Here is a 14,033-nt window from a genome sequence, read left to right as displayed (position 1 = left end):
TACAGATACTGTGGTCAAGGCAGTGTTTCCTTTTTCAGTTAATACTTAGTGTTCCTGATTTGAAATATAACTGATGGGAAAGTTCAAACCCCTTCTTGGAAATATAAACACAGCATCACCTAATCAGGGCACAACCTTGGGAGATACAAGAATAAAACCAGCCGTTCCCTGTGGTTCTTCTCTGCACTACCCTCAAGGCAATACACACCAGCACCTCTCTGCCCTCCCAGCCCATCCACTCTCCCCAGCCCTACAGGAGAAGCCAGGGGAGCATCCCACCACATGACCAAACGGTCCCTACAACAGGGGAAGGAATCTGGGGGTGAAGAAACTGTTCTGTATTACCATTTTGGGGGTGGACACATACTTCTTTGCATTCATAGAAACCCAGAGAACATTATTATATGTAAGGAGGGAGAGGGGAGAAGGCAACCAGGAATAATGGGAGGACAAAATGAGAGAGTGACTAACGAAGAATGCAACTACACCACAGTCAACAGTATACGCGTGCAGAAGAGGGAGGGAAGAAAAGAACTAGCTGCAGTCCTGGAAAAACACAATTCCGACTGTATGCTGTAAGGCCGCGGAGGAAGGAAACCTGCACGTACTCTCCTCTACTCAGGACAAAAACTGCTGAAATCGGAATAAGGTCTGCATCTAGTTAGTAGTAGTATACCAATGATAACCGTTTCATTTTGATGATATGTTCTAATGATGCAAGGTGGTCGGGAAAGCTGGGTAAAGGATACCTGGAATCTCTTTGCATTATTTTTGCAACTTTTCTGTAAGTTATAATAATTTCAAAATAGTTAAATGAAGACAGTGTTATCATTTAATAGTGTATAGCTATGTACCACGGTCCCACTCCGTGGCGTGTGTCCTTTCCTGCCGCCGTGGTCTTGCAGCAGAATTCCACGCCCCAGCCATCCCTCCCTCTCGTGAACCCCGCAGCACCGCCAGGAGTCCACCAGACTTCTCCGAACTCTCCGGCTCTCCCCTCCTCCCCCGTGGGTCCCGTCAGACTCTGTATCTACCTTTGTTCAAGGGCAGCTGCGGCAACTCCCGTGGTCTCAACCATCGTGCACATTCACAGAACTCAGGCACGTCCACATTCAGCCCTAATTCTACCTGAAGAGCCACCTTTCCAAACTGCCACTTTCATATTCCACTTGGCTCCGCCAACCACGTGTCAAAGTTAACCTAAAGCCCTCACGTTCCCTCCCAACCTGTTCCTCAGGAGTCCTGTCTGTGTTATGTTGATGACATTCACCTTCTCTGTGAAAACATTAAGAACCCTCAGGCAGCATTTCACACACAGCGAGACAGACATGACTTTGGTAGGATCTTATTAGGCTTTTCGCAAACACAGGCTGAAATACACATAGTAAACTCTGGATTTTTCTACGCCAAACAGGCTCCTGGCGGGACAGCTAATTCTCATGCTAGTGAATATTCTCAATCTCTGAAAAGAGAAATGCAGTAGTCCCCAAATTCTGATCTAACCAAAGGTCCTTTTTTTCGGATCCATGAATACAAATGCCAAAATGATTTCCCAAAAGGCTATACCAATTTCTGTTGCTGCCGTTATGCATTAGAGTTATTTTAAGTGCATCCTGTCCCTCAACTTTATAAATATTTATTAGCAAATGTCTAAGGCAGCAAAAAGATAATTTATTATATACCAATTTCTATGTTATTGATTACTTGAAAATTTGAACTTTTTCCCATATGGTTTGCTTACCAGTTGTAAGAGAAGTATTTGTTCACTAAGTAATGAATGGAGGCACAGAGGGAGATAATGAATATCCTATTTACTTCTTTCTGCTGCTCTAGGAGATAACTTACCAGCCTACGCTCTTGTCACTTAGCAAATAATAATCAGCAAAAGCAGAGAAAACCCATCCACACAGTTCCCAAAAATAAATTAGTTTCTATGGGCAAACCCTGATGAAGAGAAGGAGCATTTAACGTCCCAGCTACACAACACACGCAGACAACAGGCAGGAGGACACAAGGCCCCCTTCCAGCACCAATGTTCCCTTTGTTCTGACTTCTTCATGTCAGAAAATGTTCCACCTAAAAAATGAGGTTAACAGTCTATACCCAACCCCGGGGATATGGGGAGGACTGGTACTTAGTTAAGATATTTAGAAAGAACATTGTCAAAATCAAACACAGCACAAAAAGCACAGAAAGTATCACATTCAAACAAGGAGTGGCCACTGGTCAGAGAATTTCAAGGAATGTTCCTTCTCCTGTCATCCCACAACCAGATGGGAGACCTACACCCAGAGCCAGGACACCCACCTGGCCAAGCAGTCAGGACCACATTGAGGAGGACGGTTTGTGATTATTAGCCTTCCTCCTCACAGGGTCCCTGCATTTGAGCAAGAAAAGGAATGAAGCTGGGTGGACAGCACTCTCTGGTGGGATGGGAGGTCCCACACAGAACCCACGGGCCGAGGTGTGAGCCTCAGTCGGGGTCAGAGTTAGAGGCTGGGGCACAAGCCAAACCCACCAGGTCAGCATGGGGAGGGAGCTGGAAGAGAAGCCCACACAGAGGCGCAGTGGCACCCTCCTCATCTGAGCCCACCTGCTCCCTGTGGCCCCCAAAGCACAGCAGGACCACAGTTCACAGGGACACAGAGCCTCCGAGTTTGCACAACTTCCCAAAAACAGCCACTGTCCTCTGAAGCTGGGTGGAACGTCAACGGAGGTCACACCTAAGAGAGGTTCCTTCTCCAAATCCTCAGAACCCCTGCACACAGGGTTTTCCCAGGGGAGCTCCAAGAGCTGTATAAAACTCTTAAGTTTTCAGTCTTAATTTAAAAAAATCAATAATTAATGTGAATTGAGGAACAGAAAAGAAAATAATGTATACTTCCATCTGTTTCGAGACTCACGCTCAACAAGAAAGTGGTTCTCATATAGGATTTCCCATGAAGGACGAATATAGAAGAAATTACATCCTGAATATGTGAATTCATACTGTTCCAGTCGCCTACACTTTGCTTTAATCTCCTTCATTTAACTCTGTCACTACCCCTGGCAGTCCCTATCATCAAAGCTACACTGTAAATTGGGAAAGACAAATGCAAACCTCTAGTTCCCAAGTCCATTTTATTTCATCTATTTGTTTTGCCTTCATAAAACCAAATGCTCAAAATTTAACGTTAATGAGTTTTTAACTATCTCCCGAAGGCTCACAAATCTGTAAAAATTCTTGAGAAGTGTAATAAAAGATACAAATTGCAGACCAAAAATACCATCGACCCAAATTCAATCCTGTTTGCCAGATTCCTATGTAGTGTTCATACTGGAACTCAGGCCACAGAAAAAAGCAGCTTAACTCCCCATCCAAGGAATAATAATTTTTTAAAACATTTATTTATTTGAGAAGGAAAGAGTGCGCGCATGTGCACGTGATCGCAAGCAGGAAGAGAGGCAGAGGGAGAAGGAGAGAGAATGAATCCCAAGCAGACTCTGTGCTCAGCCCAATCCCACAACCTGATCACAAAACCCAGAGATCACGATCAGATCTGAAATCAAAGAGTCAGACACTCAAGTGACTGAGCTACCTAGGCGCCCCCGAAAATAATTTTGTACTGATACAGTCTTATAAAATTCTGACAGCTAGGGGCGCCTGGGTGGCTCAGTCAGTTAAGCATCTGCCTTTGGCTCAGATCATGATCCCGGAGCCCTGGGATCGAATCCCACATCTGGCTATCTGCTCAGCAGGGAGCCTGCTTCTCTCTCTCCCTCCCTCGCTCCCCCTGGTTGAGTGCTCTCTCTCTCTCTCTCTGCCACAAAAATAAATCTGACAGCTACACAAAAACCAAACCCCGGCAGTCTATGGAAAGACTCCATAAGAGAAAGAAGAAAGTGAGTCATGCGAGAAGGTGAGTTCAGCGCTGGTACAGATGCCTGGCAAAGAGCAAAAGTGGGGACAGCCAGCACAGGAATCTTGGTTTCTGACACCACTCTCCACTAAAAGGAACCAGAGTTCTTGGAGAAATGGCTGATTCTAGGATCAGGCAGGAAATGTACAAAAGGAGCCTGGCGCACCGTGGTAGTGCCGGTAAATAAGTGCCCAGAACAACACAACTACACTGATGGAACACAGAGGTCAACTGAACGAGCTCCCTGCGGCCAGCACTGGTACAATTCCAGCAACAAACAAAGCAGTACTGGATTATAACCAAAGTATAAGATACAAACCCATGAGTCCATAATGATATAAAGGACTGAAAACATAAATGGGAGAAAGCAGAAAGATCTCGTGCACAGAGGAATTCCAAGTAACTTATGTAGATGCCCGCCCTTACGGAGGTGAACAAGAGCGCCCCACTTCTTCAGTGACTTTCTTCCAAAGCGGACAGCGTGGAAAGGGCAAAGAAAAGAGTAACTTTCAGTGGAAACGCATGACAAGCTCCCACGAGCCAGAAGACCAAAGTCAATATCCACAGTGATAACTTCCAGGTAGAGCGTGCCCCCCGATGTGATGAGAACAGCACATTATCCCAGAGGCACGCTACCTCAGCCTAACCACGAGAAGAACACTGGACAAATCCCAGTTGCTGCACTGTCTACAAAACACCGACCACTACTCCTCAAAGCTGTAGGGTCATGAAGAACAAGGGAAGTCTGAGCATCACAGCCGAGTGAGGAGTAAGGAGCCGTGGTAACTAAATACAATCTGATGTCCTGCATGGGATGCTGGGACAGACAGGGCATCAGGTAAAAACTGAGGAAATCTAAAGAAATCAGAGACTTCAGTTAGTTTTGTTTTGTTTTTTAAAGATTTTATTTATTTATTCGACAGAGATAGAGACAGCCAGCGAGAGAGGGAACACAAGCAGGGGGAGTGGGAGAGGAAGAAGCAGGCTCATAGCGGAAGAGTGGGGCTTGATCCCAGAACGCCGGGATCACGCCCTGAGCCGAAGGCAGACGTTTAACCGCTATGCCACCCAGGCGCCCCTCAGTTAGTTTTTTTTAAAGTGAGTAAGACAGGGACGCCTGTGTGGCTCAGTCGGTGAAGCGTCTGCCTTCAGCTCAGGTCATGATCCCGGGGGTCCTGCGATCGAGCCCCTCATCAGGCTCCCTGCAGGATGGGGAGTCTGCTTCTCCTCCCTCCCCCTCTGCTCCCCCTGCTCTTTCTCTCTCTCACTGTCAAATAAATAAAAAAATTTTTAAATGAATAAATAAAAGCGAGTAAGACAGAGATAATGAACGGCTACCTAAGAGGGTGGGAGGGCATTACAATGTGAAAAGGGGGCTGGGATGAGCAGAAGGTGGGTAACTGCCACACTTGTGCTGGCCAAGAGCATGACAAACAAGGTATTCCTAAAATGTTTACGGAACAGCTCTCTGTATGTGGAGATTAATTTTCCCTTTTATCCTCTTACCAATAAGCTGCCTCAAGGTCAGCCACTGACTAATCAAAATGACCTAACAACCTTTTTTTTTTTAAAGATTTTTATTTATTTATTTGTCAGAGAGAGAGAGAGCACAAGCAGGTGGAGTGGCAGGCAGAGGGAAAAGCAGGCTCCCCACCGAGCAAGGAGCCCGATGTGGGACTCAATCCCAGGACCCTGGGATCATGACCTGAGCCAAAGGCAGACACTTAACTGAGCCACCCAGGCACCCTGACTTAACAACTTTTAAACCAAAGTTTATTAGAAATAGAATTTCCAGGGACGCCTGGCTTGCTCAGTCAGTGGAACGTGCAATTCTTGGTCTTGGGGTTGAGTTCGAGCCCCGTGTTGGGTGTAGAGAGTACTTAAAAAATAAAATCTTTAAAACAAAACAAAACAAAACCAAAGACAAGACAAGACAAAGAAACAGAATTTCCCACAGTTTGCATATTCCACGCTTTCCACACACAAAATGACTGGGATGATCTTGATAAATGACATATTTGGTGTCTCTTTTTATCTAATGGCAGACAACAAGACAAGTGGATCACTGATAATTTAATATACAAAACAACAGTCTATAAAAAAAATAGGTCCCTCTGGGGACGCCTGGATGGCTCAGTCAGTTAAGCATCCGACTCTTGATTTTGGCTCAGGTCATGATCTCACGGTCATGAGATCCAGCCGAGCATCCGGCTCTGCGCTGGGCACTGAGCCTGCTTGAGGTTCTGTTTCTCTCCCTCTTCTGCCCCTCCCCTTTAAAAAAAAGTACTTCCTAAATAAAGGTTTGGTTGTGCAGGTCACATGGAAATAAATGAATTGTTTATGCCTCTCACCATGATTTAGGTATCTTCTAACAGAGCCAGTCTTTCCTTCCACAATAACGTTGTAAATGGGGTCTGCCGTTCCAAACTTCAGCAGCCATAAACAGAAACCGCTGCTTCCCTTTAAACAAATTATATGCAGAATAATTTCCCAATCTTACACTAAAATCCACTTTGTGAAGCCAATGTAATTAATGGCCCATATGCAGAAAAACAGAACAAGGTATACATTTATTTTTCTTTAATTGTTGTAAAATACACATACTACAAAATTTACCATCTTAACTAAATAAAAATTTTTTAAGTAGGTTCCACACCCAGTGGAGCCCAACTCAGGCTTTAAACCACGACCCTGAGACCAAAACCCGAGCTGAGATCAAGAGTCGGACACCTAACCAACTGAGCCACCCAGGTGCCCCTTAACTATATAAGTTTTGCAAGAAAAGCACATAAAAACATTAAAAGCAAAAAATGCTACCTACTATTACTAACTGAAGACCTGCAGAAGAATAAAACACAGTTAGTTGAGCTGTCCCCAAAAGTAGGCTGGAAGTGTCTTAAAAAGGGCAATTTCTAAACTCACACATTCTCCAAGGTTTGGACTTCAGACTTCTGATACATACACACACACACACACACACACACACTCTTGAACACACAACTGATTCACTAAACACTTGCATATCCTACAACAGCCACTCACTTCAGAGAGGTTCAAACCTAATTTTTGTTTTTTTCTGAGATATCCAGTTAGAAGGACCAAGGAGATACTTACAGTCATGTCATTTCAGTCTCTTCCACTGAGTTCCCCTTCCATCTATTCTCAAAATCAGACTCCCCCTCCCTATACTGTATTTCTCTCAGACACTCAAATTAGGAGTATCAGCTGTACTTCTCTCAGCGAGTCCTGCCCACTTTCCTCAGTCACATCACATCCATCCTCTCTAGAACGTCTTCCCTCCTCTGCTTGTAGACCATGTCACCTTACGCCTAGACAAAGACAACACCGTTTCTCCATCCTTTCATTCAGAACTGCCTGACTCATCTTTCTCAACTCCATTTTAACCATATCTATCACTCCCCTCTATTCAAAATCCTCGAATCACTTTGCAACTACAGCCAAACTCCTTGGCCCAACCCCAAAGGCCCTAACCCGAGTGAGGCCCGACCACTGCGCGGCTGCCCCCAGCAGCTCCCTCCCGCCAGCGCACCTTTCCTTCTTGGGCCATGAAATTTCTTGGCCCAGAATCCCCCCGACACACCCTCCGGCCATGTGTAAGAACCCATTCCTCAGATTTTTCTCGAAGAGCCTCAACTTCACCATTTAAAAAATGGGAGCCAATAATAAGAGCCATTGCACAGGACGGCTGTATAACGTGCAAGTAAGTAATATATATGGAAAGCACCAAACACATCAGCATTGAAATGCTATTTTCTTCCTCTCTCTGTTGATTCGTTAGAACAGTAAAACAAAATAGAAAAAAAAAAAAAAAGGAAAACTGAGTACGTGTTTTTGAGGCTAGAAAGTGAAGTAGGCTGGAGGTAATGATGGTTTGGTTGGAAGAAAAGGAGGGCACTTTACAGAGTGAAGGCACTGTCTCCTTTCACGTCTCATTTCACTTCACAACATGTGGCCTTTCTCCCCCTGTGGAGGTGCCTCCAGTCCCACCACTGGCCATTGCTAGGGTCACCTGGAGTTCACACTTGGAAAAGAATGCAGTTTCCTCTGAAAAGGCAGCAGAATTTCAACTCACAAAGCAAAATACCTCAATAGGTCTCTCAGACTGTCCTGTAATCCTTTCTCCTAATTTCGAAACTCTGTCTTCCCAGCCGAGCATGACCAAGGACTGGCTGTGATCTTAACCACGCCTTGCCCAACCTTGGCCCAACCCACGCCGCTAGACCACGTTCACACGCTGACTGACATGGCACCAGGCCCTGGCTCACAGACGGGGCCCCCTGGAAGGCCGAGCACCAGAAGAGCAGCCACAACAGGTCACAGCAGAAAGCCACGTCAGGAGCCCTCACAACAGATTCCCCCCAGCCAGGAGCCCCATCCAGAGAAGCGGTCCCCAAGTCCTACACCAATGAACCAACACTCTAAGAGAAGCTAGAGAGACAGGGGAATGGACAGGCGAGGCTCAGAGAAAAGTCAAAGCAAAAGGGGGCTAAGAAGCCCTCATCACACTGCAGTTATCTACCTGGAGTCATCTAGTTCCCTGGAAAGGTGAGTGGCTGCCCTTTCTCCATGGAAAGACGAAGGGAGGTGGCTTTGGAGGTAGGGAAGACCAGGGTCTGGCAGCTGTGATGGCAGCGTGACACGGGGAAAGGGCTCCCTGATAGCCACCCCAAGAAGAGGTTAGCGTCCACGTGGGATGATCTCGGAGGTCGTGCTAACTTGTGACCCCACTCTTGCAGGCGTGCTCTTCGTCACTTCTAACAGGTGTTGCATTTGTGTGTTTGTCCCCTCTCCCTACCTGGTTCCATCCATGCTCTGCAACCGCCTACCAGCAATGCTCCCCTAAGAGCAGGGGGTGACTGAACAATGATGTATGAGAATGAGAACTACTAAGTGACTGAGGGGCACCTGGCTAGCTCAGTCGGTGGCACGTGTGACTGCTGGTCTCGGAGTCATGAGTTCGAACCCCATGCTGGGTGTAGAGATTACTTAAAAAAGAAAATCTTTAAAAAAAAAAAATCACTAAGTGACTGAAAGGAGTCTACTTTCACAAGCACACAGCCTCCACTTCCTCCAGAAAATACTTGGGGGCCTGGATTCAAAGGCGGACCTTCCAGCTCCAGGTCAACCCCCCTGGACAACCACTCCTCAGACACTTGAAAATGGCTGGAAGCCAAGAGGACACGAAGGCTTAGCAATTTCCAGCTCCAAAAGATCCAAGTTCAAGTCAAGCAAAGACATTAAACGTGGCAATAAAAAAAAGGGCAAGAAGAGAGAGAATATAGAGGAAAATTCCCACGTCTGTCAGAAGACACTTCCCTCAATCCTTGGAATGCAGAAGCAGAGAAACGGGCCGAGTGTTTTTATATACTGGTATTTTGTACAGGGCAAGAGCTTCCCATGAAAGAATACTGACTGCATGCACGAGTTTCTTTTCCCTTCCCTCCTGAAATCCTACAAAAATGACATTAGAAGTATTTTTAAAAAGATAAAAATAGCAAATACAGAGAAAGTATTTCATACTGCTTAGGGCTGGGGTCGCTGGGAGAAGTGAGGAGGAACAGCTAACGGGCACAGAACTTCTCTCTGGGGGATGAAAAGTCTTCCAAGTGACCATGGAGATGGTTACACAACTCTGTGAGTACAATGAAAACCACCGCCTGTACGCTGCACATGGGTGTTTCTCAATAGAGTACTTACCAAATTGCCTACATCGCATGCCCACAAGGAAAGGAGAGTGAGAATGGAGTCAAACCCAACGGAAGACATCAACACAGTTTTAGGAAAAGGAAGAAAGGACAGGGGAGTGGTAGCTGGCTCAGCAGGGTCGAGAAGTTATATCCCAAGGTCATGCAGGAGGCCACCACGGAGACAGTTAGTCCGTGGGAACTTCAAACAAGCTCTGGGCCGCGGACTCAGCAAAGGAGACGCCAGACATGGCGGGAGGGATGGGGTGGGGCTCAAAGAGGGAGTGGATAAAGAGCCCTTGTACCATTCCCCGGCCCCCTGCAGGCTGGGACAGCCAGGGCGGGCAGGGGGAAAATGCTCTGGGTTATCTGAGCCATGGAGGCTTCGGATTCAGAGCCCCCGTCTCGAAGTATGAGACAGAAAAAGCCTGGCCTATGGCCTTTCGTTTCCTCCACCCCTCACAGCAAAAGCCAAGTTTACTCCCCAGGCAGGAGCACCGACGAGTCTCCTAAGAAACGAAAGCTGCAGTGAGAAGATCCCAGATGCTGGCTCGTGGGATCCTGCAATGAAGGGTCCAGCTCCTCGAGTATTCAGAGAACCCACCCTTCCAAGGGCCGTCTCACCAGGAATGTAGAGCTTCCAATCAGCTTTTCGTGGCCTTTGTCCTTAACTCAGACTGCCAGACCTGAGGGAAAGCCTCCAACAGGAAAGAGACCAGAATACATAAAGAATTAAAAAACAAAAAGAGGACAGAAATGCTGCAAAGAGTGGAAGGATACAGACATAAATAATATCCTTGGAAAACACGGAACAGGGCGTTATGGAAAACAAGCACCCAAAGAATAAGAAGGAACTTTTAGAAATAATAAATAACTGAAATAAAAGATGAAACGAGTAAAAAAATAAATAAAGTCAAGGAATGCGAAACTTGAAGAGATCCAGCCAACAAAAGGGCAAAGGCATGAACATGAAAAGTTCAATCTCGTTGGTCTAACATGTTACGATTAAGAGTGTTTCAGAAAGAAAAAATAAAGAGAGGATATTATCAAAGAAAAAATACAGGAATATCTCCCAAGACTAAAGGGGCCAAGTCTCGGGACGCAAGGGCCTGCACAGGGTTGCCAGATAAAATACAGGATGCCCAGCTCAATCTGAATTTCAGACCAATGACTCGTCTTTTCGCAGAAGTATGTTCCATTGTTTATCTGGGCATCTTGCATTTTCTGTTTGCTAAATCTGGCAACCCTCTACGTCTGAGGGCCTAGCACATCAAACAAAAACAGTCCACAGCACAGCGAAATTAAAGTAACACCAAAAAACTTAAGAAGTACGACAAAGAACTGGACAGTGCTTCCTGAGCCCTGGGCGTGGTCTACTCCTGAGTCCCCTCAACCACCAGTGGGGCCCTCAGTACCTTTGTCTGCAGACAATAGGACCCCCTGTCCTGGGCTGGAGCTTTAGACAGCCATTTACCAAAAGTACCAAACAGAGAGATTTGTTTTTTCTCTTTGGTTTCTTAGGAGTTTTTGGTTTTTTCTTTAATTCTGGACACTGGCTGAGTGAATGGGAATTATGGGAGAGAAGGGGAGTGGTGTGTATGGAGACCACAGCCTCTGCCCTGGGGGACCAGAGCTCCTGGACTCCCAGGGGCATGGAAGGCACAGGTTTATAAGTGCCTGAGAACCTTCAGTCACAAAAGTTGTGGGAGAGAAGTTCCAGAAAATTAAGCTGGATGGAGACTCCACCCATCCGGGCTCTGTGGGAAGCCTGAGCTGCGGTCTGCAGCTGGGTTCGGGGGCTCCAGCCCAGCTCCCACCTGCTTCCTGGGCTCACAAGGCTGCTGGGAGGATGACGAGGGCCTCAGACTTTGGGTCTTGAGGGATAGGCCTCAAGACCCTAGGTGGGAACGGGGACCAGGCCAAAGATACAGCTTGATTTAAACCTTTTAAATATTTAGGCATATGGTATATACCTTTTAAATATTTAAATATATCTTTTAAATATTTCATTATACCTTTTAAATATTTAGCCAGCTGGTCTCCTTTTGTAGTCTTGCCCCAGGCTCTGCTCTACAACATCAAGGGCGGGCCTGGGGGCCATTATGACTATTATGACGATTATTATTATTCCTATTTTATATACCAGGCAGAGAAAGTTTAAGTATCAAGGACATGTGGCCAGTAAATGTTTGAGGACGGAGAAGAACCCACACTTTCTGCCTGCACGGCCCAGGCTTGTGACTTCCACCAGGATAGCTGGGAGGTAATATCTAAAATGAAGAAGTCTGAAGTTAGCATTGTGGGTTTATTACTTAGAAACCAGAGTCAATAATGGAAAATCAAAGAGGTGAAATTAACTGCCCACAGGGATAAGGACTAGAAAACACTGTTTGATTCTTTCAAATCTATGTACATGTATTATTTTGACAAAAAATTAAAACTGTTAGAAATCGTTAAGTAACGATCTTAACGTCACATCTCTCCCCTCAACAGAAACAAAACAAAACAAAAATCACTCTGCTCCTCAAAGCCTCGTTTCTCCAAAACAGCACAAAAAACCTACTCGTGGCTTTTCCTAACGCAAATGCAAATCTGTCACAATTAGAAAGCAGTTCACTAATTGTAACCCTTAGGGTATTACTGCATTAAGCGTGGTCTCAAAATTGTTTACAGTGAAATATGGCATATTCCCTTACTTGTCGGGAAAATGTTATATAACTGAAAACCCAGAAATAGTCACTTTTTATTGCAAAATAAGGCTTCATGAATATTCAGGAAGAATTTTTAAGTGTAATTTTCTTTTTTAAGTCTCTCTCCCCCCAACCTCAATTGCTTTGAGAAGACCCTTACTCAGTGAGAATTAAAAATAAAGGAAGGAAAAAGAGGTGTAGGGGAGGTTTCGGCATCCAACCACTTCTAGATTATGTATATTCTAGAAAACTGCACAGCTCATAAAATTACTTAATTCGGAACGAGCTGAGCTGCTCCGCCAAATCTACCAAATCTAAGAGCACACATAAAAAAATGTTAATAACAACCCCCTTAAGACTGGGGCCAATATCAAAGAGAAATTCCAACCCAGAGAATTTTTGTGTGTTTCTGTTCAAGCCCTGGGGAAAGAGAAACAGAGAGAAAAAAGAAAAAGGCTTACAACCTAAGACCTGACCCCAGAACAAAACCATGGCCCTTTGAAGAATGCAGTCGTGTAGCCTTTTATGTCTCCAGCTAACCAGGCTGCCCGTTTAAAAATGTGAGGTCGCACAGGGCTCGGGTCGGTCTCCCAGCTTGTTCTCTCGCTGGCTTCCCTCCATTCGCTCTATTCCAGAGCCTCATCTGACTTCCTCCTGTTCAAAGCCTCCCGAAGACACCTCTAACTGAGCAACCCCAACCTGCTTCAATCTGTCCAATGTATTGGTCTTTCTAACGTTTATCTCCATCACGCGTCACTGTTTTACTTATATGATACCTTTGTGGGAGGATCTAAAGTGGTTTATAGTAAGAGATGCATAAGGACCCAAAACTGCAGAGGGAGAGGAATATAAAGGCATCCCCCTTGACGCATGTGTCTGAAGGTGTTCTAGGCACGTGCTGCACCATCCTGCCCTGATCAGCTTCCATCCTGGACACGGGGACGGCTCTGCTGGGTCCCGGCAGACACGCCCGATAAAAACGGCTGTATTTCCACTGAGAGGTGGTGCCTGGAACAGGCGAATTCACAGAGACACAGAACAGAGGTTACGTGCAGGGAAGGTGGGAAGGCAAGTTACCGTTGAACTGGTTCAGAGTTTTTGTTGGGGGTGATGAAAAGGTTTTGCAGTGATGTACTTAATGCTATTGGGCTGTATACTTATGGATGGTTAAAACAGTAAATTACGCTATGCATACTTTACCACAATTAAAAAAAAATCCGCACTGAAAAGAGAGAGGAACAGGGAGGACAAATAACGATGGATTTTAAAATGAAGATTTTAGAGGGGCGGCTGCGTGGTTCAAGCAGTTAAGCGTCCGACTCTTGATCTCAGCTCAGGTCCTGAGCTCAGGGTCGTGAGTTCAAGCCCCACGCTGCGCTCCACACAAGGCATGGAGACAAGAAGAGAAAGACAGACAAAAAGAAAGAAAATGGAGACTTTGGAAATGTATTCCAACATCCAATATCCTTTTGTGACCATCTTTAAGGAAATGGGACGATAAATATCAGCAGAGTGCTATAACCTTTAGCAAACAGCAGTCTGAGGGGTACAGAGTCCCAACCTTTAGCATTTATCCATTCCAGTGTTTAGATACCCCCAACCACAATACATTTCAGTTACTAATACGACCGACGTCACTGGTGTGACTGAGAAGAGGTACCCGCAGTGGGTGAGCGAGCCAGTGAGGGGCAACTCTGACACACCAAGACAGCTCCGCCACACTGTTTCCCAAAGTGTGT

The 14,033-nt window shown here is 45.7% G+C and overlaps 1 protein-coding gene across 3 annotated transcripts in view; it reads right to left on the bottom strand.

Annotated features, from left to right (window-relative positions):
- Positions 1 to 14,033, bottom strand: part of ZNF532 (zinc finger protein 532) — a 102,915-nt gene that overhangs the window by 65,794 nt on the left and 23,088 nt on the right. Inside the window, exon 1 of one of the 3 annotated variants that reach the window (XM_034641951.1) lies at positions 6,251 to 6,272. The exons of the other annotated variants lie outside the window; for them this stretch is intronic. The gene's annotated coding sequence lies outside the window, so the exon portion shown is untranslated. Of the gene's footprint in view, positions 1 to 6,250; positions 6,273 to 14,033 lie in introns of those variants that run through there. 3 annotated transcript variants of the gene reach the window in all.

Source organism: Ailuropoda melanoleuca, chromosome 14, assembly GCF_002007445.2.
Source record: "Ailuropoda melanoleuca isolate Jingjing chromosome 14, ASM200744v2, whole genome shotgun sequence".
NCBI lineage: Eukaryota > Metazoa > Chordata > Mammalia > Carnivora > Ursidae > Ailuropoda > Ailuropoda melanoleuca.
The sequence above is the reverse complement of the archived record's forward strand: the minus strand, read 5'-3'. Positions and strand labels throughout refer to the sequence as shown.